Source organism: Stenella coeruleoalba, assembly GCF_951394435.1.
Source record: "Stenella coeruleoalba genome assembly, chromosome: 4".
NCBI classification, from domain to species: domain Eukaryota; kingdom Metazoa; phylum Chordata; class Mammalia; order Artiodactyla; family Delphinidae; genus Stenella; species Stenella coeruleoalba.
This window is the reverse complement of record NC_137149.1, coordinates 128,271,133-128,293,959: the sequence shown is the minus strand read 5'-3', so window position 1 is coordinate 128,293,959 and position 22,827 is coordinate 128,271,133.

Below are 22,827 nucleotides of genomic sequence, written 5' to 3'. Positions count from 1 at the left end.
AGGGGTGAGATTATCAGCTCAAATTCAGATAATATAGGTGGAAATAGATTAGCGTGGACAGATTTGAATAGTATTTTTGTACTATAATCAATAGAACTTGGTGAGTGCTTTTACATGTTTAATGAGAAAGAGAAGTCATTTTTGCTTCCATTTTTCTAGAATAAACAAGAAATTATACATAACAGAGATGATCAAATTTTCTCTAGAAATTTCAGAGGAAAAACTAATGGACAGCATGTTCATATCTTAGTGCTTCTTGAGTCATGTTGGGGATCAAATAATATATTATTTATGAGATCAATATATAAGTTGTAGAGCAACATATAAATATATAATTATCCTTGTGAATTGTTTTGCCAATTATGATTAACATAACTGTGTGCTTTATGGCTTACAAAGTGCTTTAGTATATATTATCTCATCTGACATCCCCTTGGTACCCATGTAAATATGCCAACTTCTTTTCCACATTGTGTGTTTGTTCAAGCTGTTCTTTTTTCTGGGAATGCCTCAATGTACTCTTTTCCTGCTAACTCTACTTACGCTTAAATTTTTGGCTTAACTGTCTTCTCCTCCAATCTCAATTGTGTCCTGTATACCCTACCATATATTTTCTATGCAATGTATAGAAAAATATTTTTCTTTCAAAACTCACCACTACTTGTAATTATGTATTAATATGTGTGATTCTGTTGTTAATAGCCGTCTTCTCTACTCCATAAAATTCATGAGGGAAATGTTTCATCCCTCGCTGTATCACCAGTTCCACAATGCCTGGCTCATAGTGAAAGGTAAATAAATACTTTTTTAAAAATGTGAAAAAATAATAATTTTATAATTCCTCTTTGCATATGGAAGACATACTTCACTTCTTTCACCATGTTTGACTTTAGTTCCTCTCAGGGTTTTGTCAGCTTCATTATTATTAATACCATACTATATTGTAATTTTTCTAGGTCCACTAGAGCATGAATCCCTTGAGAAAATGTGTTCACGTCCAGTTCATCTTTGCATTCCATCCCTTAGTTCAGGGAATAAAATGGAGTCAGTACATAGTTTGCTGACTGAATGGCTCATTGAGACCCATGAGGAAATTATGTGCACAGACTTAAAGTCAACGAGACTTAGGTGCTTATATTAAAGTGTTGCCCTGATGGGCAGGCATCTAATTTAACATACACATCTAGGAACATGCTGTAACACTCTCTGGGGATGGAGGCTGTTGGATGCCACCACTGGGATTTCCCTTTCGCCTGCTTCAGGGTACCAGTATCTCCTAGAAGGGACCTTTCACATGTATCTGATGTCCTGATCTTCCTGGTTGCAGCCCAGGGGAACCTCTTGACAGCCTGACTCTGGAGGCCAGGGGTGATTGCCTTCCTGGTCCCATGGGACTGTAATGATCAGTGTCTCACCCAGAAAGGAGGTCAAACCCTTGTCTGGCACCCTGATGTTTGTAGCAACAGCCAGGGGACTACATCACCTAGCTCTGGCAGCCAATGGGGCTTACACTTAGAGATCCCACAGGACTGAAACCAATGGAGAAAAAGTTCTTAAACAGCTATGACCCCCAAGGCACAGGAAGAGTTAAGAGACCCAGGAGCTCAGTCTTTCTGTGAGGGAGCCCTTTTAGCTAATTATCATGGCTACAGCCTGAGGGACAATCTTCCAATTAAACAAGCATCTAAAGGCTGATGGTTATTCTTTCCAGAGGCCTTGAAGGGTGGGCGCTGTCTGCAGTCACCCTCTGCCATGCTCCAGAGCACGAGTATCTCCTGGAGGGGAGCTTTGATCACCCAACTCTGGTGGCCAGGGGTGGCTTGCATTCCTGGGTCCCATGGGACTATGGCAGTCAGAAAAATGGTTCATGGCAGGCTGCCACCCCCAGGGCACTGTGCAGAAAACAGAATGGGGAACACCCCACAGCCTTTCTGTGAAGGAGGCCTCTTCTTGTCCTGGAGCTTCAGTTTGAGGGGCAGGCTTCAGGTCCGGCACACATCTGGTGGACTGTGGAGCTGCTCTCAAGGAGTGTGTGCTGGGGATGCCATCTTGGCTCTCTCCCTCTGCCCCGCTCCTGCCTGCTGGTATCTCCCACAAAAGAGCTTATATGCTCATTTGGAGTTCTAATTTTTGCAACTGCTACCCAGGGGACACTTCCAGAAAACCTGGCTCTTATGGCCAGTGGGGCTTACACTTGCAGTCCCACTGGACCGTATTTATTTGCATACATTTAGAAGCTGCTGTCTGCAGGTCTGGCTTCCAAACAATGTGAATCTAGGTGCTGAGATCCTCCCCTTTGGGACACTGACAGGTCTTGGCACATTCTCAGCTACTGGGAGCTGTTAAAAATATAAGTCTGCTTGGACAAGCACAAAAGTTTGAAAGAAGACAGAGCTGGGGCAGGGTTCATCTCCTCCATGAGACCACTCCTTTAAGACTTGGAGAGGTGCTCGTTTCATCTACTGTATAGAAACTAGCACAGAGAGTTAAGGAAAATGATGAAACAGAGGACTATGTTCAAAGTGAAAGAATAATATAAAATCTTAATGAAATGAAAATAAGTAATTAACCTGCTAAAGAGTTCAAAGTAATGTTTATAAAGATGTTCATCAAATGTGGGAGAAGAATGGAGGAACACAGTGAAAATTTCAACAAAGAGATGGAAAATATAAGAAAACACTAAATAGAAGACACAGAGCTTAAGAACATAACTGAAATGAAAAATACACTAGAGGGGTTCAATAGTAGACTAGATGAAGCAGAAGAAAGGATCAAACACAAGGTGGTTGAATTCTGTCAGGGTAGTGAAAGGAAAAACGAATGAAGAAATTGAAGAGAGCATAAGGGGCTTATGGGACAATATCAAATGGACTAACATCTCCATTATAGGGGTCCTAGAGGAGAAAAGACAGAGAAAGGGTCAGGAATCTTGTTTGAAGATATAATAGCTGGAAAACTTCCCAAACCTAGGGAAAGAAACAGACATCCAGACCTAGGGAACCCAGAGAGTTCCAAACAAGAGGAACTCAAAGAGATCCACACCAAAACACATTGTAATCGAAATGTCAAGAGTTAAAGACAAGGAGAGAATATTGAAAGTACCAAGAGAAAAACAATTTATTATGTACAAGGGAACCCCCATAAGAGTATCAGCAGATTTTTCATCAGAAGCTTTGCAGGCCAGAAGGGAGTCCAATACAATATATTCAAAATGCTGAGAGAAGAAAAAACTTCCAACCAAGAATATTCTACCCAGCAATGTTATCATGCAGAATTTAAGTAGAGATAGTTTTCCAGATAAGCAAAAGCTAAAGTAGTTCATCACCAGTAAACTGGCTGTACATTAAATGTTAAAGGGACTATTTTAAGCTTTAAAAAAAAGTGCTAATTAGTAAAAAGAAAACATATTTCACTGGAAAGGTAAATATATAGAAAATGCAGTGGATTAATCACTTATAATGCTATTATGAAGGTTAAAAGGCAAAAGTATAAAAATAACTCTGATTATAATAACTGGCTAAGGGATACACAAGAAAAAGCATGTAGAATGTAACATCAAAAACATAAAACATGCCAGGGAGAGTAAAAATGTTCTAAAAGGGAAGTTCATAGCGATAAATGCCTACCTCAAAAGACAAGAAAAGTCCCAAACAACTTAAACTTATACCTCAAGGAGCTAGAAAAAGAACTAAAAAAGCCCAATGTTATTTGAAGGAAGGAAATAAAAAAGGTTAGAGCAGAAATAAATGAAATAGAGACTAAAAAGACAATAAATAAGATAAATGAAGCTAAAAGCTGGTTCTTTGAAAATATGAACAAAATTGACAAAAAAAAACCTTTTAACTAGACTAACCAAGAAAAAAGAGGACTCAAATAAATAAAATCAGAAATGAAAGAGGAGATATTGCAACTGACACCACAGAAATACAAAAGACCATAATAGACTACTATGAACAATCATATGCCAACAAGTTGGACAACCTAGAAGAAATGAATAAAATCCTAGAAACATACAACCTATTAAGACTTAATCTTTAGGAAACAGATAATCTGAATAGACCAACTTTTGTTTGTTGGGAGATTTTGATTACTGATTCAATCTGCTTATTAGTAATCGGTTTCCCTCTGGGGACATTTGTCAATACTGGGAACATTCTTGGTCATCACAGTTTGGGAAAGGGCTAGAAGATAGATAGAAGCCAGGGATGCTGCTAAACGTCCTACAGTTATCAAGCCCAAGATGTCAATAGTGCCAAGGTTTTAAGGTAATTCAAGCTAATTCAATTTCACAAATATATGTTGAGCTACTATCATGTGCGAGACATGGGGAATACAGCAATAAACAAAAATGATATGGTTGCTGTCCATAAGGAATAATGATATTTGTAATACTTGAATCTTATATAATGAGTCCTTTATAAATTAGTAAAAATCATAAAGTCATATTAATTAAAGAGAGGAGAGGGCTTCCCTGGTGGCGCAGTGGTTGAGAGTCCGCCTGCTGATGCAGGGGACGCGGGTTCGTGCCCCGGTCCAGGAAGATCCCACATGCGGCGGAGCGGCTGGGCCCGTGAGCCATGGCCGCTGAGCCTGCGCGTCCGGAGCCTGTGCTCCGCAACGAGAGAGGCCACAGCAGTGAGAGGCCCGCGTACAGCAAAAAAAAAAAAAAAAAAATTAAAAAAAAAAAAAAGAGGAGAAAGGTGAGCCTTAAAAATATGCTTTCCCTTTGATCTTTTAATTCGACTCATGAAAAATTTTAAGGGAATAATAAGAAATTTGCACAAAGATTTATCTACAATATGTTTTAATGAATTATTATTTATAATAGTGGAAATTTGGAAACAAATGTGCAAAAGGAAGGTAAAATAAAGTGTGAACATTCAGTTGAAGCTTTAAAAATTCACATTTTTGAAAAATACTGATATGAAAAATATTCATTGTATAAAGTTAAATGAAAAGCAGATGACAAATCTCTAAGTATTGCATGAACCTAATTTTTAAAAACAAACATGGGGAAAAAACTAGCAGGAATTATGCCAAAATGAGTTATGAATGGCTCTCTCTATGCTGTTGTATTATGAGCAATTTTAATTTTTTTCTTTACAGTCTAGGTACTTTCCAAATCAATGAACACATATTATTTTTGTAATTAGAAAAAGAAACATGCCGTATTAATTACTATATGCAATGCCCTATATTAGTATAAAATCAAAGGAGGTACAATTTTCCCCCCTTGAGGTACTTAAATATAAAATTTAGTTAAATGAGTGATACATGTGTGGGAAGTTTATAAATAATAATAATAAATACAAAGGTTAAAAAAAAAGATCAAAACAAACTTATTTTGAATATCTACTAGTCTGGCCCTGTGCTAGGCGCATTCACCAACATTATCACATTTCTTGGTACCAACAGTCCTGTGAGGCTGATATTATCACCATTTTAGTGATGGTGAAATTAAAGCTCGTTGAGATTAAGTATCTTGTCCCAAGTCTTCTGTCTTTGACTCAGTAGTCTCTAGTGTTATGCCAGAATCCATGAAACTGTGCCAAGCAAACTTTTTAGCTTGCAAAAAGGTAAAATCCCAGACTCTTTTTAGTTCTTGGCATGTACATCCAGCAAGAAAGACTTACACAAAAATGTTTATTGTAGTTTAATTCATTATTAACACACATTTGGAAATGAACAAAATATCCAACAACAGGTGAATGGATAAACAAGTTCTGGTATTTTGTACAATAGAATACTACTTAGCAAAATAAAAGAATGAATTGCTGATACGCACAATAACTTGGATAAAAATTTCCCACATATGCTGACTAAAATAAGGCAGATGTGAAACAGCACATGCTGTATACTTCCATTTACATGACATTCTGGAGTTAGCATAAGTAGTTTATGGTTATAGCAATGAGAACAGTGCTTGTGTCTGAGTGACAGAGATTGATTGGGATGATAAGAGGGAAATTTCTTAGGTGAGGGAGATCTTGATAGGAATACATATTCAACAGTCAAGATTTGTGTCAGCCATACATTTCCTTGTCTCAATTTGCCTTTTCTAATATAATTTTTTTTAGAAAAGGACAAACTGGCATTCCAAAAAAAAAGTGTATTTTCAAAGCTGATCAAACTGTACATGCAAGGTCTTCGTACCTAACATATATAAATTATATCTTAGTAAATAACAAAAAATTAAATATAAGCAGTAGATGAATAAAAATGTGATATGGAAATTTGCAGACCAAACTAAATCAAGCCAACAATATAACATAAAGGAACAAATGAAGAAGAAAATAGAGCATGTGTAAATAAAAAGCATAAAATAGATAAGTCAAAATATATCAATAATAACAACTAATTCCTTTCAAAAGACAAAAGTTTCCAGATTAAGTGACATAAAATAAATCTCAAAAACAAGTGTTAAAATTCTAGTCATTAGGGCTTTGCTAAGAGGTACCCATAAAGCAATATGAAATCAAAAGTTTTATGGCTTAAGAATGGATAAACATAACTAAGTAAAATGAATTCCTTATGGTACTATCAGGAAACAAACATTCCCAGTCAGACAAAAGACATTTGATGTGACAGTCTTATATATTGTTATAAAGGTACAACCTACCAGCATGTTATAGCTCATGAATCATTTAAAGCTAACATCTTAGCTTTAAAGTAAAAGAAAACTGTTAGAAATTTAAGAAGTACCTCACAAAGGTATAATCCTAGTTGCATCATCCTTAAACAAAGTTCTGTCAAAAATTCGCTGTTGGGCTTCCCTGGTGGCGCAGTGGTTGAGAGTCCGCCTGCCGATGCAGCGGACACGGGTTCATGCCCCCGTCCGGGAAGATCCCACATGCCGCGGAGCAGCTAGGCCCGTGAGCCATGGCCGCTGAGCCTGCGCGTCCGGAGCCTGTTCTCCGCAACGGGAGAGGCCACAACAGTGAGAGGCCCGTGTACTGCAAAAAAAAAAAAAAAAAAAATTCGCTGTTAATGGGGGCGAAATGTATCAATATGTGTGATCTGGCTAGTTCTGTTAATAATATTGGACATTAGAGATAGCCTCATCCACCAGAGGGCAGATAGCAGAAGCGAGAAAAACTACAATCCTGCAGCCTGTGGAACAAAAACCACATTCACAGAAAGACAGACAATATGAAAAGGCAGAGGGCTATGTACCAGATGAAGGAACAGATAAAACCCCAGAAAAACAACTAAATGAAGTGGAGATAGGCAACCTTCCAGAAAAAGAATTCAGAATAATGAGAGTGAAGATGATCCAGGACCTCGGAAGGAGAATGGAGGCAAAGATCAAGAAGATGCAAGAAATGTTTAACAAAGACCTAGAAGAATTAAAGAACAAATAAACAGATACCATACAATAACTGAAATAAAAACTACACTAGAAGGAATCAATAGCAGAATAACTGAGGCAGAAGAACGGATAAGTTATAACCACTTTGGAAGGCAATATGGCCATATCTATCAAGATTTAAAGCATTTATATATTTTGTCCCAAAGGACTTTGCTTCTAGGAATATATTCAACAAAATCACTCACGTATGTGCACAAGAATATTTGAATGAAAACGCTGTATAAGACATCACTGTAATATCAAAAAACTGGAAGCAGTATAAAAAGAATCACAGTTAGGAGATTGGCTAAATTATGTTAAATCCATACCATGGAAAATGCTGAATTCATTGAAAAGATGTGTGTGTGCATATATATATATATAAACTCATAACTATGTGAGGTGATGAATAACAATTTACTGTGGTGATCATTTCACGATATATATGTATATCAAATAATTATAATGTGCATCTTAAATTAATACAATGTTTATGTCAATTATATCTCAGTAAAACTTGGGAAAATAAATACGTTATATATGTATTTATATATATACATAAAATGCTTCAGAATTTATAAATGAGCAGAAATAAGCAAGTGACAGTAGAATTATATATATTATAATATGATCCCACCACTCTGTGTGTATTTAAATGCCTAGAATAATGGAAAGATATACCCCGCAATGTGGACAAGGGTAACTTCTGAGGAAGAAAATGGGATTTGGTTGTTAAAAGGTGAGGAAGTTTATTAAATGGGATTTATACATGTTACTCAATATTTATCTATAGTTTGAGTATATTTATAGCCAAATATTCATTTATTAAATATTCAACAAAATATTCTAATTTAATCTGTAAACTACCAGTCATCTAATTGTTAAGGACTTCTTGACCCATGAGTTAAGTAAAGAAAAATAAAATTTTATTTCTTAATTCACTTAAAATGTGTTTTTTTTTTTTAAGAACAAGATTCAGTATGATTACCATCCATGCTTAATAAAAACTCTGTCATTATGGAACACTTAACAATAGCTTAATATAATGCTCCTCTGGTGTGCACTCAAGAAAAAGTTGTTGAATGAATTAATAGGCTCTTAGTATTTAGAGACTACATGCACAACAACGACAGCAACAATATACACTGTTAGTAACTAGCATATAAAAAGAAATTTACAATATTTTTTTCTTTTTTAAAAAAAACATTTATTTGTTTTTATTTTTGGCTGCATTGAGTGTTAGCTGCAGCATGCGGGATCTGCGTTTGCAGCATGTAGGATCCTCCACTGGGGTGTGCAGTCTCCTCATTGCAGCGTGCAGTCTCCAGAGCACATGGGCTCTGTAGTTGCGGCACGTGGGCTCACTAGTTATGGCCCGTGTGCTCAGTAGTTGCGGTGTGCAGGCTTAGTTGTCCTGTGGCATGTGGGATCTTAGTTCCCTGACCAGGGATCGAACCTGTGTCCCCTGCACTGGAAGGCGAATTTTTAACCACCAGACCACCAGGGAAATCCCTACAATATTTTTTGTATGTATTTCCCATCTCCATGGATTTCCCAAAACTTGTGTGTTACAGGCTTTGGAACCAAATAGGAGATCAAAACAAATAAGAGATTTTTCTTGATGTGAACAGAAAAGTAAAATGGCCTAGTCCTGAGTTGAACAAATACAGGCAGGGTAAATTTAAGAAGCCGTGAAGTCTTTGATGTGTGTCATGCTTGATAATTTTTAATCAAAATCACAGTTTGGGAGTACTTCAGTCAATACATCATTTTCTGTTTTACATGTTTTAGTTTATTTCTCTCTTTGTTATAGATCTATCGCATCTATAAGTCTCTGAATATGTTCAGAGAGTCTACCTCAGGCATTGAATGGTATATTGGACTAGATCAGATGTTCCCAAATTTTTTTCAGTTATGGTGTTCTTAGTGTCCCAGTAATTTTTCCATGTCACCCCTGGACCAAAAGACGTAACCTACAAATCCTTTTTTAAGTCACTAGGTCCAAAAAATTTAATAAATATTTATACCCTCACAACTTAATATCCATTTTTAAAAAATAATAAAAATCATTAGAAAAAATGTCAAAATTTTTATTCTTAAATAAGCACAATTAGTTATTCCTGGGATGTGTTGAGCACTGTACTTCTCAAACCTTGAAACCAGACTGGACACTGCCACCCTCTTCTCTTGTTTCACATAGGTTATACTGCAGTACTTCTTATCATCTCAACCCAGGAAACTCAACAGTTTCCAAAGGTATCTTGTCGCTCAAAGGAATTTAACATTATCTAAAGTTGAAACTGAAATGCCTTGAGCTAGTAATTCAAACTGCATCTGACAGTACTTGAAAGATAATGTGTTTACAATGAAAATTTTGAAGGTCCTCCCTACTAACCTTTTACTTTTGTGAATTTGCTGCAATAGACCAGGGCACACTGGCCCTCAACATGGGAACTACAGGACCTCATGATCTGCAGGGCTTTTCCAATGGTAAAATGCTATAATTCTGTGTTGGAAGAAGATTCTTACATAAGAAGATGATATTCTGTCTCTAAAGCAAGCAGATTTAAAGACACCATAATGAAAAATATTGAAATGCAGCACATAGAAGAGTAAGCAATTTGAAGCCAGGCACCTAGGGATTTGTATCCTGCATCCACTACTTACTGTCTGGGGACCAGCCAGTCACTTGAATTCTCTAAGCCTCAGTTTCTTCAAGTGTAAAATTAAGATAATATTCTACATACCTCATTGCAGCATTGTGATGATTAAATGAGATAATGCATGTAAAGCTCTCAACCAAATGCCTCATGCCTTGTATATACTCAATAAATGTCAGTAAGTGTTAAAATGAGAATTTTTACCACTATTTGAGTCTGAAGAAATTTTTTTAAGATGATGAGTTTTTCATAAACAAATCAAGTAGCCTATAATGTCAAGTATATCACTAAATGTAATTAGGAGATTAAAAGATAAAGCTTTATGAACTAGCTTAAAAATATTAATCATTTTTCTGAGTACATTCTGTCTTGTTTAAGAGCTTACCAACTTCTAAAAATTAAGTATGCATAAATCTCTACTTATTTCATGAAAGTATAACCCCCAAACTATATTTATTCTGTTTTTCAGCTTGTCCAGAGAATTGAAAGATGACGAGGTCCTCAGAAATTATAAACAGCGTTAGTGACTTGTTTTTGATAATTTTTAAAATCCATATTACCAAATTAATTGCATGGTTTAATAATAAAAATTTATTTAATAATAAAATTCATATTTAATACAGCTTTTCATTCATCAATATAAAGGATAAAAGATAGAATCTCCTGAATCTTTCTTTTTTTCCCCAGTTAAGCTTATTGCCAGTTTCTGAAGCTTTCCACCTTATGCCTGTCAAACAATTTTTTTCTCAATATGAGCAAAATAGATATTGAAAACTAAGGCAGAGTATTTTTATTCTTGCTTGTAGAAACTAATATGACTGAGGCTGGGGGAAGAAGGCAGACAGAACTAAAAGGAAGGACCTGCCCAAAAGGTAAGAGGTAGAAAGGACAGTATCATCAGATAGAGACTCAACACTGAGCTGTCAGTCAGTGCAGACCCTCCCTGTAATCTATTGTCTGTGTTCCACTCACTTTGCAGCAATCTTAGACTTTTTTACACCAACCTGGGTGTAGAAATGTCTTAGGTGGGGATGAAGGCATGAAAAGGAAAACTACTCTTGACCAAGGTAGAACTAAACAGAGCCAGTCAGGCATTTCTTTCAGCCTGAACAATGCTGAACACACTGCCAATGTTAAGATCTTCCTATAAGGTCATTGGTTTCAAGCAACATTACAAGTTCAAGGAAATTCTGAAAAATTCTTGAAAGCTAAAGCATTTTTTATCTTCCTTTCTGAAAGCAGAGAAGAACCTGGAGAGGCAGGGAATGAGGGAGGGAGAGAAAGGGAGAGAGAAAGAATCAAACTACACCAATATTACAGATACATATTCAGGGGTAAAAGAGAAAACTTGTTATACTGGCTTTTCTCATTTTTATCAGTTTGCAAATAATTTGTGGTAGTTGTGCTCTGGTTGAAGAGCTGAGAGTTTAAGAGTTTAAATAGTAACTTAAAAAAATCTTTCAGTCAAATCATAACTGCTAGATGAGTTTCAGATCTGACTGAAAGAGTAGTTATTAATTATGTTTGATTATCTTTGTGGCTGTGAGTTACATATTTACTACAGGCCTCAAGCACATGCTGTTCATTGAGCAGAACTGTTCCTGTGAACTCTGACTTCATAGGATCTAAAGGGAGACAACAAAGTGCTGGACCAGAGCCAGTCAGCAGCCCAGTAGCAGCTTCTGTTCATCCTGGTGGGGCAGGGACTGTGCAATTATAGTGAAGGGATCACCTCAAATAGAGGAGACAGAAGACACTTGTAGGTTTGAATGAAAGCAATCTTCACACTTAAACACAGGAAAGTGGAAAACAATAGTAATGGACCGGAATAAACTAATATTCTTGGCATGAGATCACTGGAATGAGAGCCCAGAAAAAGAAAACAACTGCACACCCAAAGGAAAAGCAACAGTATCCCAGGAGGAATCTAGCTCTTTCTAAAATCTTGAAGAATTTACATATTTTCTGTGCATTTTCCTCTACCTCTGCTTTCTGAATTGTCCTCTAAAGGGAGAATTTTTCCTTCCTTCTCTCCCCACTTCTAGCATGGGACAACACAGAAGCAAAAATAATGGCATGGCTCTGCATTTATCAAAGATGAGCAGGCATACCTGAAAAAAAGCAAAACTGAACACTTAGAAATCAAAAATACAGTCAGTGAAATTAAAGCTAAGTTTACAGAATAACACTTTAAGAAGAGAATTAATGAAGCCAGAAGATATAAGTTACGAAATCATATAACTGGTACACACAGGGACAAAGTGATGGAAAAGTACAAAAGAGAGATTAAGAGACATGGAAGATAGAATGAACTAGTCCAACATATATCTAATCAAAGTTCTTTAAAAATACTAGATTAAACAAAAGCAATATTTAAATGGATAATGGCTAAGAATTTCCTGAGTACTAATGAACTCATTCTGAGGAACACCGACAAATCCCAAATAGAATACATTATCACATGTAGGTACAAAATTAGAAAAACTGCAGAGCACCAAATAAAATAGCAGATCTTTAGAAAAGCAGAGAGAAGAGATGGATTATGAACAAAGGAATGGTAACTAGATTAATATTTGACTTCTCAACAGGAGCCAGAAACCACTAGAATAACATCTGCAAAATGCTGAAAGCTTCTTTCAACCTAGCATCATATGCAGCAAAGACGTCTTTCAAAGAAAGCCAAATTAAAGACATTCTCATATAGTGAGCGCTTTACTACAACAGATTCTCCCTGAAATAACATCTGAAGGGTAGCCTTCAAGAATGGAAAAGATGCTAGAGAAAAGGTCTTAGATGTATTTAAAAATGGGGCACAAAGGGAGGTAATTCGAGAGGGTTTCCAGGAAGCTTCAACAATCCCAGTAACATCCTATTTCATTATATTGTTACTTACTCTCTAGTATAAATATATATGTTACATATATCCTTTTATGTACCAAGTGTTTCATAGTGTTAAAAATTGATGAAAAACCCCATATGGTCCCTCTTGGAAAAAGAAATATAGTAGCATAAGAGAAAGAGGAACATATTATCCTGAAAATCCTGGGAAATCAAATCTCTGGAAAAATGATTTATGAGAGGAAGCAAAAGAAACTTTTAGACAACTGTTTGGCTTCCGCAAAAAGATTCAAGTAGTTGTCTAGTTGTCGTCCCTAAGAAATATGGGTATCAGGTGTATGTAAGGAACAGGCTGAGGAGGAGATAACTGCATGCTGTGTGAAAATAAGAAGCTGGGAATAAAAGGGAGGTGCATGGAAAGATGACTAATCCAATAGAAATAACAGAACGGGCCCTGCTAAAACACTGCTGCAGAAAATTGCATCTGTGTGCAGAAGGAAAATCTCAAAGTTCTCTTAGAATAAGGGATAAAATAAGGGGAAGGAGGTGACGAAAGGCCAATAAACATGAAAAACAGAACAAGGATACAACTGAAAAAGTGTAGATAGTGCTGAGGACGAAAGCAGATAGTAGAAAAGCAGGCTTGTTGGGCTCCTCCTCTCCTAGGCCCTGGGCTAACAGGCATATGTCAGATCCCTTCCTGGATGCTAACATCTTAGTTTATCCTTATCTCCCCAATCACAGAAGAGGAGATTGGGCTTCAAAGAAGCTGCGTGCTAAAAATCACATGCTTGGAATTTGAACCCGGGTTTTTCTCATTCAAATGTTTGAATCGTTTATATTTTCCAGTATTATTAAGAAACTTAAAATTCAAGTTAACTTACTTTGAGAAGAGGCATTTTAAAATTCATAACAGATAAAATATCAGTGAGGCTAAAACATAGAGAACAGACCTGTGGTTGCCAAGGGGGAGGGGAGATGGGGAAGGGATGGAGTATGGAGTTTGGGATTAGCAGATGCAAACTATTATAAATAGAATGGAAAAACAACAAGGTCCTTCTGTGTAGCACAGGGAACTATATTCAATATCCTGTGATAAACCATAATGGAAAAGAATATAAAAAAATAATGTATATACAACTGAATCACTTTGCTGTACAGCAGAAATTAACACAACATTGTAAATCAATTATACTTCAGTAAAAAAATCAGTGAGCTAAAATAGTATTAAAACTTTATATTCCAAATAATACAGCATAGAAAAATTAAATATACATGAATACAAATATATCCTACAGATCAAAGGAGAAAATGAGTAAGGACACCAATATAATCTGAGTGTGAATGCATATCTCTAAAATCAAATCAACAGCTATTGAATTCATCAGAATTGCAAAAGAATAAAAGCCACATGCATAGTTTAATCTTAGAATATATATAACGTTATTTAAATATGTCAAAGGAGAAAATGCATTGTAACATATCATTTATATAAACCACAGAACTTCAATTACAGGGTAATCTCAGTTGTACCCTAAAGGCATTTAACAACCTTAAAAAGTCTAATAAAATGATTTATTAAATGAGAATGTACTTACTTCTTTTATATAATGAATATTTTTCTAACTAACCAACAGCCTAATTACATTTAAGGTTAAAATGCTAAAATCGTTCCAATAAAATCAAGAAGCAAGGTGCCCAGATCTATTTTAAATTATTCTGTAATTGTAGCCAGTTCAATAAGTATTAAGTGTTAAGAAGTACATTTTTGGAAAGCGTACAGATTTATGATTATATACAGATGGTAGGATTACTAATTGCACAAAAAGAAAAAACACCTCTCCCTTCTAATTCAACTAATTGGAATGTTTTGTATTTCTTAATATTTGCATGGTGCAGGGAAATGGGCCGTCATAGGCCATGTGTGCTCATGGGGACGGACATTTCTGAAAAAAATTAGTAATTTAAACTAAGAGACTTGTGATTGTTAACTACTAGAATTTTATCCTAAAAATAGCTAGATATGTGCAAAATATGTATGTTTAAAGATGATTACGATATTAATAGTCTAGTATTGCAAAATTGTAATATTTCTAATTGTCCAACTAAAGAAGAATGTTTAATTAAAATGGTCAACTATACATTCATTAAATTTGGATTCTGAAAGATGACAAATGGCATAGAATGTTAACATGTTAGCTGCAAAATGTATATTTTTATATTCTGAAAAATATAATTTGGAAATAAAAATTTAAAAGACCCTCTATATACATTGTGATCACTACAGAAGAAAAGACTGGTGCTAAACTTAACATTTATTAGCTTTTTTTTTTTTTGACCACCCCACGCAGCTTTCAGGATCCCCAACCAGGGATTGAACCCGTGCCCCCTGCCGTGGAGGGTCCAGTCTTAACCACTGGACCACCAGGGAAGCCCCATTTACTAGCTTTCAATGCTAAGATTACAGGTGATTTTTATGTCCTTCTTTAAGTATTATGTATGTATGTATTATGTATTTCTGTATTCAGTTCAAACAGGAGATAGGATTGGAGTGGAGAGAGGAGAGAGAGAGAGAGAGAGAGAGAGAGAAACAGAGAAATGGGGAGGGGAGGGGAAGGGAGGAGAGGAGAGAGAGAAGAATGAATCACTTCCCAGACCAGAACTATACTTGATTAAAATCATACCATCAGAAAGGAATAAAGGGTGAACGAGGGAAGGTTGCTGGGTGACAGAAGCAGAGAGAAGGGAGGACCTGTTGGTGCTGTGTGTTCATGCACTCTCCAGGGAAAAGTGTCTTGATAAGATAGCATGGTTATTTGATTGAGCTATTGAGAAGCAGGGCACGTGATATTATATGATCCTAAGATCCAAAAGCTATTAAACATCAAATTATATAACAAAAGCCTGGGCCGTATTAAATTTCCTGAATTTAGTATGGTGGGCCTCCTGACAACTAAACAGCTGGCCTCTCCTAGGGACAGCCTGACCTCAGCTTGTTGACGCCAATGAAAACTTTATCATGTAAATTATCTGAAGTTAATTCCCACAATACTTGGAAAGTACGATATGCTTGTCATCATTTTGTAAATGTGGAAACTGCAGGTAAAAATGGACTTGCTGAGGATCATACAGAAATGAAATGGTGAATCTGGTATTTGAACCCAGATCTCTCTCTCTCTCTCTCTCTCTCCATCCCTCCCTCTCTCTCTCTCCAAAAGCCCATGTTCCCTAGTGCATACTTGCTGCCAGGCACATGCTAGCCACTCATCTCTAATCCTAAAACTAGCACCACAAGGTAGGGATTATTAAAAAGACAAACAACACCCTGTGTTCTCTTCAGTCTGTCCTAGTTCTAAGACATTTATTTATCTGATTTGGGGGAGGTTAGCCATCGCAAAGCTAACACCACCATCTAAGTGTTCTCAAATTGTTTTGAGAACAAACACATGCAATCCACAAACAAGTGTGCTCAAGTGCAAAGGAATTATTTAATGTGACTTGAAGTTTATATGGAAAGCTCCTTGAATGGGAACTCTCTTGAGACAGGCTTTGAGAGAGGGTTTGTTTTAACGTGTCAAATATTAACCAGAAAAGGAGCTAGAGGAGCACACCTGAAGGGACAGGAGTAGGAAACAGCAAAACGATGTGTTCTTTAGGGTAAATATAACTATACAAGATTATAAAGGGAAATGAAACTCAGTAGATCAGTTAATGGGAGGCTTTTTAAAATAAGGACCTAAGGAGTTAGTATCTGACTTTATAGGCAATTACCTTAAGGTTCAGCTCTGATTGCTGTCCCATACGTAAAATGGGTGTTTGATATTTTCTTTTCCTTTGCAAGTCAAAGTAGCACTTTATCATGTTTCTCTCTATATTAATTCAAAACATTACCCAATAAAAATCAGTGTTTTATTGCTCATTTTGAGACTTTTTCATGGAAACTTTAGGTGCGGGTGTGAGGTTTTTTCCTCCACATATTAAAGACTATTGACTTCAGACCACACAAAGAATCAGATGGCTGCGACAAAGCTGAAAGCTCCATAGGTTCCCAGGAAAAAATGTTCATTTCAGTTACTTTGAAGTAATATCACACGATCATTTTAATTGGCTAGTTTTCATTTCCCCCTATGGTTGTTTTGGATTCAGTCTTCAAGAAAGAATATGTAAATCTGTATGTGTTTTATTGAAACATAGGTGGAATTAAGGAAATGCCACTTTATGTATTTCTTCAGCTATATGTCCTTTGGCACATTACTTAATCTCTTTGAACCCCAGTTTCACCGTATGTAAATTGGAGTTTAGTTTTAGGATTAAAAATGATGCATATTAAGCTGCAAGGGTATACTTACCATAGGGTAGGTCGTGAGCAACATAGCAATTGTTAACCATTTATGGGCCGATTCTCAACTGGCTTGCGATATGTTAGAGAAGGTGAGGCTTTGCTAATAGAGATGGGTTCAAATATTGGATTCACCACTTAATTCTGTGTGATCCTAGATAACTTTATCTCAGATTTTCAGTTTCTAAATGAATAAAGTGCCCACTTTGGCCAGACGGATTAAAACTAGGCTCACATTAGAGTGCTTAACAATTTAATATTTTCCACATTATATCATGCTGACGTCACAGTATCTAATCTCAGTGAATGTACATCTGTGAGATAAATTTGTACGACTAATGGTACTTGCTTAAATAGATCAGACTTCAAGCCTTTAATTCCAGGTTTCCTTTTCTCTCACTTTTTGAGTGCACAAGAATTAGCACACATCTGGCATGAAAATTCCCACTAAAGAATCATAGGGTAAAAAAGCTAGTCAATTAAAATGACATTGTGATATTACCTCAACGTAATTGTGATAGAAAATTTGAACAGATAGGGTTACCTGCAAGCCACTATTTGCACTTTTATTAATCTACAAAAACTAACCACAACACATTGTAAACTTCTCAGTGGTAGCAATTATGTCATCTATTTTCCCTTTGGAACGGAGGAACTATTCCTTATACTATATCTGTATAATCTGTGGCATGTAGTAGATTCTGAGTGTAGAGTTAGCGATAAATAAATGATAGTGAAAGAATGATTTGATAACATTAGTTTTAGGTCTGTCAAACCTGATTTTGAATCCTCAGATCTTAGATTTCCCGAACTAAACTTAGTTGTAAATGCAAACAAATGTAGATTTTAAAGGGAAGATTTGTGTCTTCGGGGTGAAACAAGCAAATGAAGCAACAAAACTTCTAACACAATTTACGTACCATAATTATTTATTCATGTAGAGATGAAAGTACCTTCAAATACCATGCATAGCTCTCTCCAACGCTTCTATTTTCACTGTGTTTGAGCATAAAAGTCGATTTTGCAAACATAAGATTTTCCTTTGCCTGCACTAGAACTTCATTTCTTATTCATGTTTCAAAAAGAACAAAAACGCCAAACCTTCCTTTTTGAAAGCCATTTTTCAAGAAAATGACAAATTCAGTGTTTTTGTGAGTTTCTGCACTCAGTATTAAACTACGACATGCTTTCTTGAAATATAGCACATTTTCTGTGTGCTACATTGGACAAGAATCCAAATAGGTATTATATTACACCTACTGACGTTTTACTTTGCTATTTCAACTACATGAGAGGGTTTACTTCTGTGATTTGTTTAATTAATACAGTGTTTATCAACAATTATTTCTTACACTGGACCAGTCCCGGTTTTTAATGAGTCTTTCTTGGGGATATTTTGCAATGTAATCATTACTGTCTCTTTTGATTTAAGATCTACAGGTGAGGAATTTTAGCCATAGCCTTATCACTTAAGTCATGTAGGAGAGGAAAAAAAATTTTCCCTCTGCCCTTCTAGGTTTCTTGGCTGAAACCCACGTGTAATGAAAGACAGATAAAGAACAGGAGGTCGGGGAGGAAGCAGAAGTGTATTATTATTTTTTAATGGCAGCTTTTAATTTTTTTTCCATACCCCCAGAAGTGGAAGCATGGAGTCTTAACCACTGGTCTGCCAGGGAAGTCCTTTTTATTTTTATTTATTGATTTATTTTATTTTATGTATATTTTACCACAGTATTTTTTTTTGGTATTCCAGAACACTTTTTTTAAATTTAATTTTATTTATTTTTTATACAGCAGGTTCTTATTAGTCATCTGTTTTATACCCATCAGTGTATATATGTCAATCCCAAACTCCCAATTCATCCCACCCCCACTCCCACCTGCCACTGCTTTCCCTCCTTGGTGTCCATATGTTTGTTCTCTACATCTGTGTCTCAATTTCTGCCTTGCAAACCTGTTCATCTGTACCATTTTTTTGGTTCCACATATATGCGTTAATATACTATATTTGTTTTTCTCTTTCTGACTTACTTCATTCTGTATAACAGTCTCTAGATTCATCCACGTCTCTACAAATGACCCAATTTTGTTCCTTTTTATGGCTGAGTAATATTCCATTGTGTATATGTACCACTTCTTCTTTATCCATTCATCTGTCGATTGGCATTTACGTTGCTTCCATGACCTGGCTATTGTAAATAGTGCTTCAATGAACATTGGGGTGCATGTGCCTTTTTGAATTACAGTTTTCTCTGGGTATATGCCCAGTAGTGGGATTGCTGGGTCATATGGTAATTCTATTTTTAGTTTTTTAAGGAACCTCCATACATAAAGTTTCCCTTAGTTTTTAAGGAAACTCCACTATGGAGCTTTTTAAGTTCTCCATAGTGGCTGTATCAATTTATATTCCCACCAACAATGCAAGAGGGTTCCCTTTTCTCCACACCCTCTCCAGCATTTGTTGTTTGTAGATTTTCTGATGATGCCCATTCTAACTGGTGTGAGGTGATGCCTCATTGTAGTTTTGATTTGCATTTCTCTAATAATTAGTGATGTTGAGCAGCTTTTCATGTGCTTCTTGGCCATCTGTATGTCTTCTTTGGAGAAATGTCTATTTAGGTCTTCTGCCCATTTTTGGATTGGGTTGTTTGTTTTTTTAGTATCAAGCTGCATGAGCTGTTTATATATTTTGGAGATAATCCTTTGTCCGTTGATTCGTTTGCAAATATCTTCTCCCATTCTGAGGGTTGTCTTTTTGTTTTGTTTGTAGTTTCCTTTGCTTTGCAAAAGCTTTTAAGTTTCATTAGGTCCCATTTGTTTATTTTTGTTTTTATTTCCATTACTCTAGGAGGTGGATCAAAAAAGATCTTGCTGTGATTTATGTCAGAGTTTTCTTCCTGTGTTTTCCTCTAAGAGTTTTATAGTGTCCAGTCTTACATTTAGGTCTCTAATCCATTTTGAGTTTATTTTTGTGTATGGTGTTAGGGAGTGTACTAATTTCATTCTTTTACATGTAGTTGTCCAGTTTTCACAGCACCACTTATTGAAGAGCCTGTCTTTTCTCCATTGTATATCTTTGCCTCCTTTGTCATAGATGAGTTGACCATAGGTGTGTGGGTTTATCTCTGGGCTTTCTATCCTGTTCCATTGATCTATATTTCTGTTTTTGTGCCAGTACCATATTGTCTTAATTACTATAGCTTTGTAGTATAGCCTGAAGTCAGGGAGTCTGACTCCTCCAGCTCCATTTTTTCCCCTCAAGACTGCTTTGGCTATTCAAATCTTTGTGTCCCCATACAAATTTTAAGATGTTTTGTTCTAGTTCTTTAAAAAATGCCATTGGTAATATCATAGGGATTGCATTGAATCTGTAGATTGCTTTGGGTAGTAGAGTCATTTTCACAATATTGATTCTTCCAATCCAAGAACATGGTATACCTCTCCATCTGTTGGTATCATCTTTAATTTCTTTCAACAGTGTCTTATAGTTTTCTGCATAGAGGTCTTTTATCTTATAGTTTTCTGCATACAGGTCTTTTTGTCTTTTCTGCATACAGGTCTTTTGTCTTTTGTTTATTCCTAGGTATACTATTCTTTTTGTTGCAATGGTAAATGGGAGTGTTTCCTTAATTTCTCTTTCAGATTTTTCATCATTAGTGTATAGGAATGCAAGAGATTTCTGTGCATTAATTTTATATCCTGAAACTTTACCAAATTCATTGATTAGCTCTAGTAGTTTTCTGGTGGCATCTTTAGGATTCTCTATGTATAGTATCATGTCATCTGCAAACAGTGACAGTTTTACTTCTTCTTTTCCAACTTGTATTCCTTCTATCTCTTTTTCCTCTCCAATTGCCGTGGCTAGAATTTCCAAAACTATGTTGAATAATAGTGGTGACAGTGGATATCCTTGTATTGTTCCTGATCTTAGAGGAAATGCTTTCAGTTTTTCACCATTAAGAATGATGTTTCCTGTGGGTTTGTCGTATATGGCCATTATTATGTTGAGGTAGTTTCCCTCTATGCCCACTTTCTGGAGAGTTTTTATCATAAATGGATGGTGAATTTTGTCAAATGCTTTTTCTGCATCTATTGAGATGCTCATATGGTTTTTATTTTTCAATTTGTTAATATGGTGTATCACATTGATTGATTTGCGTATATTGAAGAACCCTTGCGTCCCTGAGATAAACCCCACTTGATCATGGTGTACGATCCTTTTAATGTGTGGTTGGATTCTGTTTGCTAGTGTTTTGTTGTGGATTTTTGCATCTACATTCATCAGTGATATTGGTCTGTAATTTTCTTTTTTTGCAGTATCTTTGTCTGGTTTTGGTATCAGGGTGATGGTGGCCTCATAGAATGAGTTTGGGAGTGTTCCTTCCTCTGCAATTTTTTGGAAGAGCTTGAGAAGGATGGGTGTTAGCTCTTCTCTAAATGTTTGATAGAATTCACCTGGGAAGCCATCCGGTCCTGCACTTTTGTTTGTTGGAAGATTTTTAATCACACTTTCAATTTCATTACTTGTGATTGGTCTGTTCATATTCTCTATTTCTTCCTGGTTCAATCTTGGAAGGTTATACCTTTCTAAGAATTTGTCCATTTCTTCCAGGTTGTCTATTTTATTGGCATAGAGTTGCTTGTAGTAGTCTCTTAGGATGCTTTGTATTTCTGCGGTGTCTGTTGTAACTTCTCCTTTTTCATTTCTAATTTTATTGATTTGAATCCTCTCCCTGTTTTTCTTGATGCGTCTGGCTAATGGTTTATCAATATTGTTTATATGCTCAAAGAACCAGCTTTTAGTTTTATTGATCTTTGCTATTGTTTTCCTTGTTTCTATTTCATTTATTTCTGCTCTGATCTTTATGATTCTTTCCCTTCTGCTAACTTTGGGTTTTGTTTGTTCCTCTCTCTCTATTTTGTTTAGATGTAAGGTTAGATTGTTTATTTGAGATTTTTCTTGTTTCTTGAGCTAGGCTTGTATAGCTATAAACTTCCCTCTTAGAACTGCTTTTGCTGCAACCCATAGGTATTGTATTGTCGTGTTTTCATTATCATTTGTCTCTAGGTATTTTCTGATTTCCCTTTGATTTCTTCAGTAATCTCTTGGTTATTTAGTAACGTATTGTTTAGCCTGCATATGTTTGTGTTTTTTACATTTTTTTTCCCTGTAATTGATTTCTAATCTCATAGCGTTGTGGTCATAACAGATGCTTGATATGATTTCAATTTTCTTAAATTTACTGAGGCTTGATTTGTGACCCAAGATGTGATCTATCCTGGAGAATGTTCCATGCACACTTGAGAAGAAAGTGTAATCTGCTGTTTTTGGATGGAATGTCCTATAAATATCAATTAAATCTATCTGGTCTATTGTGTCATTTAAAGCTTGTGTTTCCTTATTAATTTTCTGTTTGGATGATCTGTCCATTGTTGTAAGTGAGGTGTTAAAGTCCCCCACTATTATTTTGTTACTGTTGATTTCCTCTTTTATAGCTGTCAGCAGTTGCCTTATGTATTGAGGTGCTCCTATTTTGGGTGCATATATATTTATAATTGTTATATCTCCTTCTTGGATTGATCCCTTGATCATTATGTAGTGTCCTTCTTTGTCTCTTGTAACATTCTTTATTCTAAAGTCT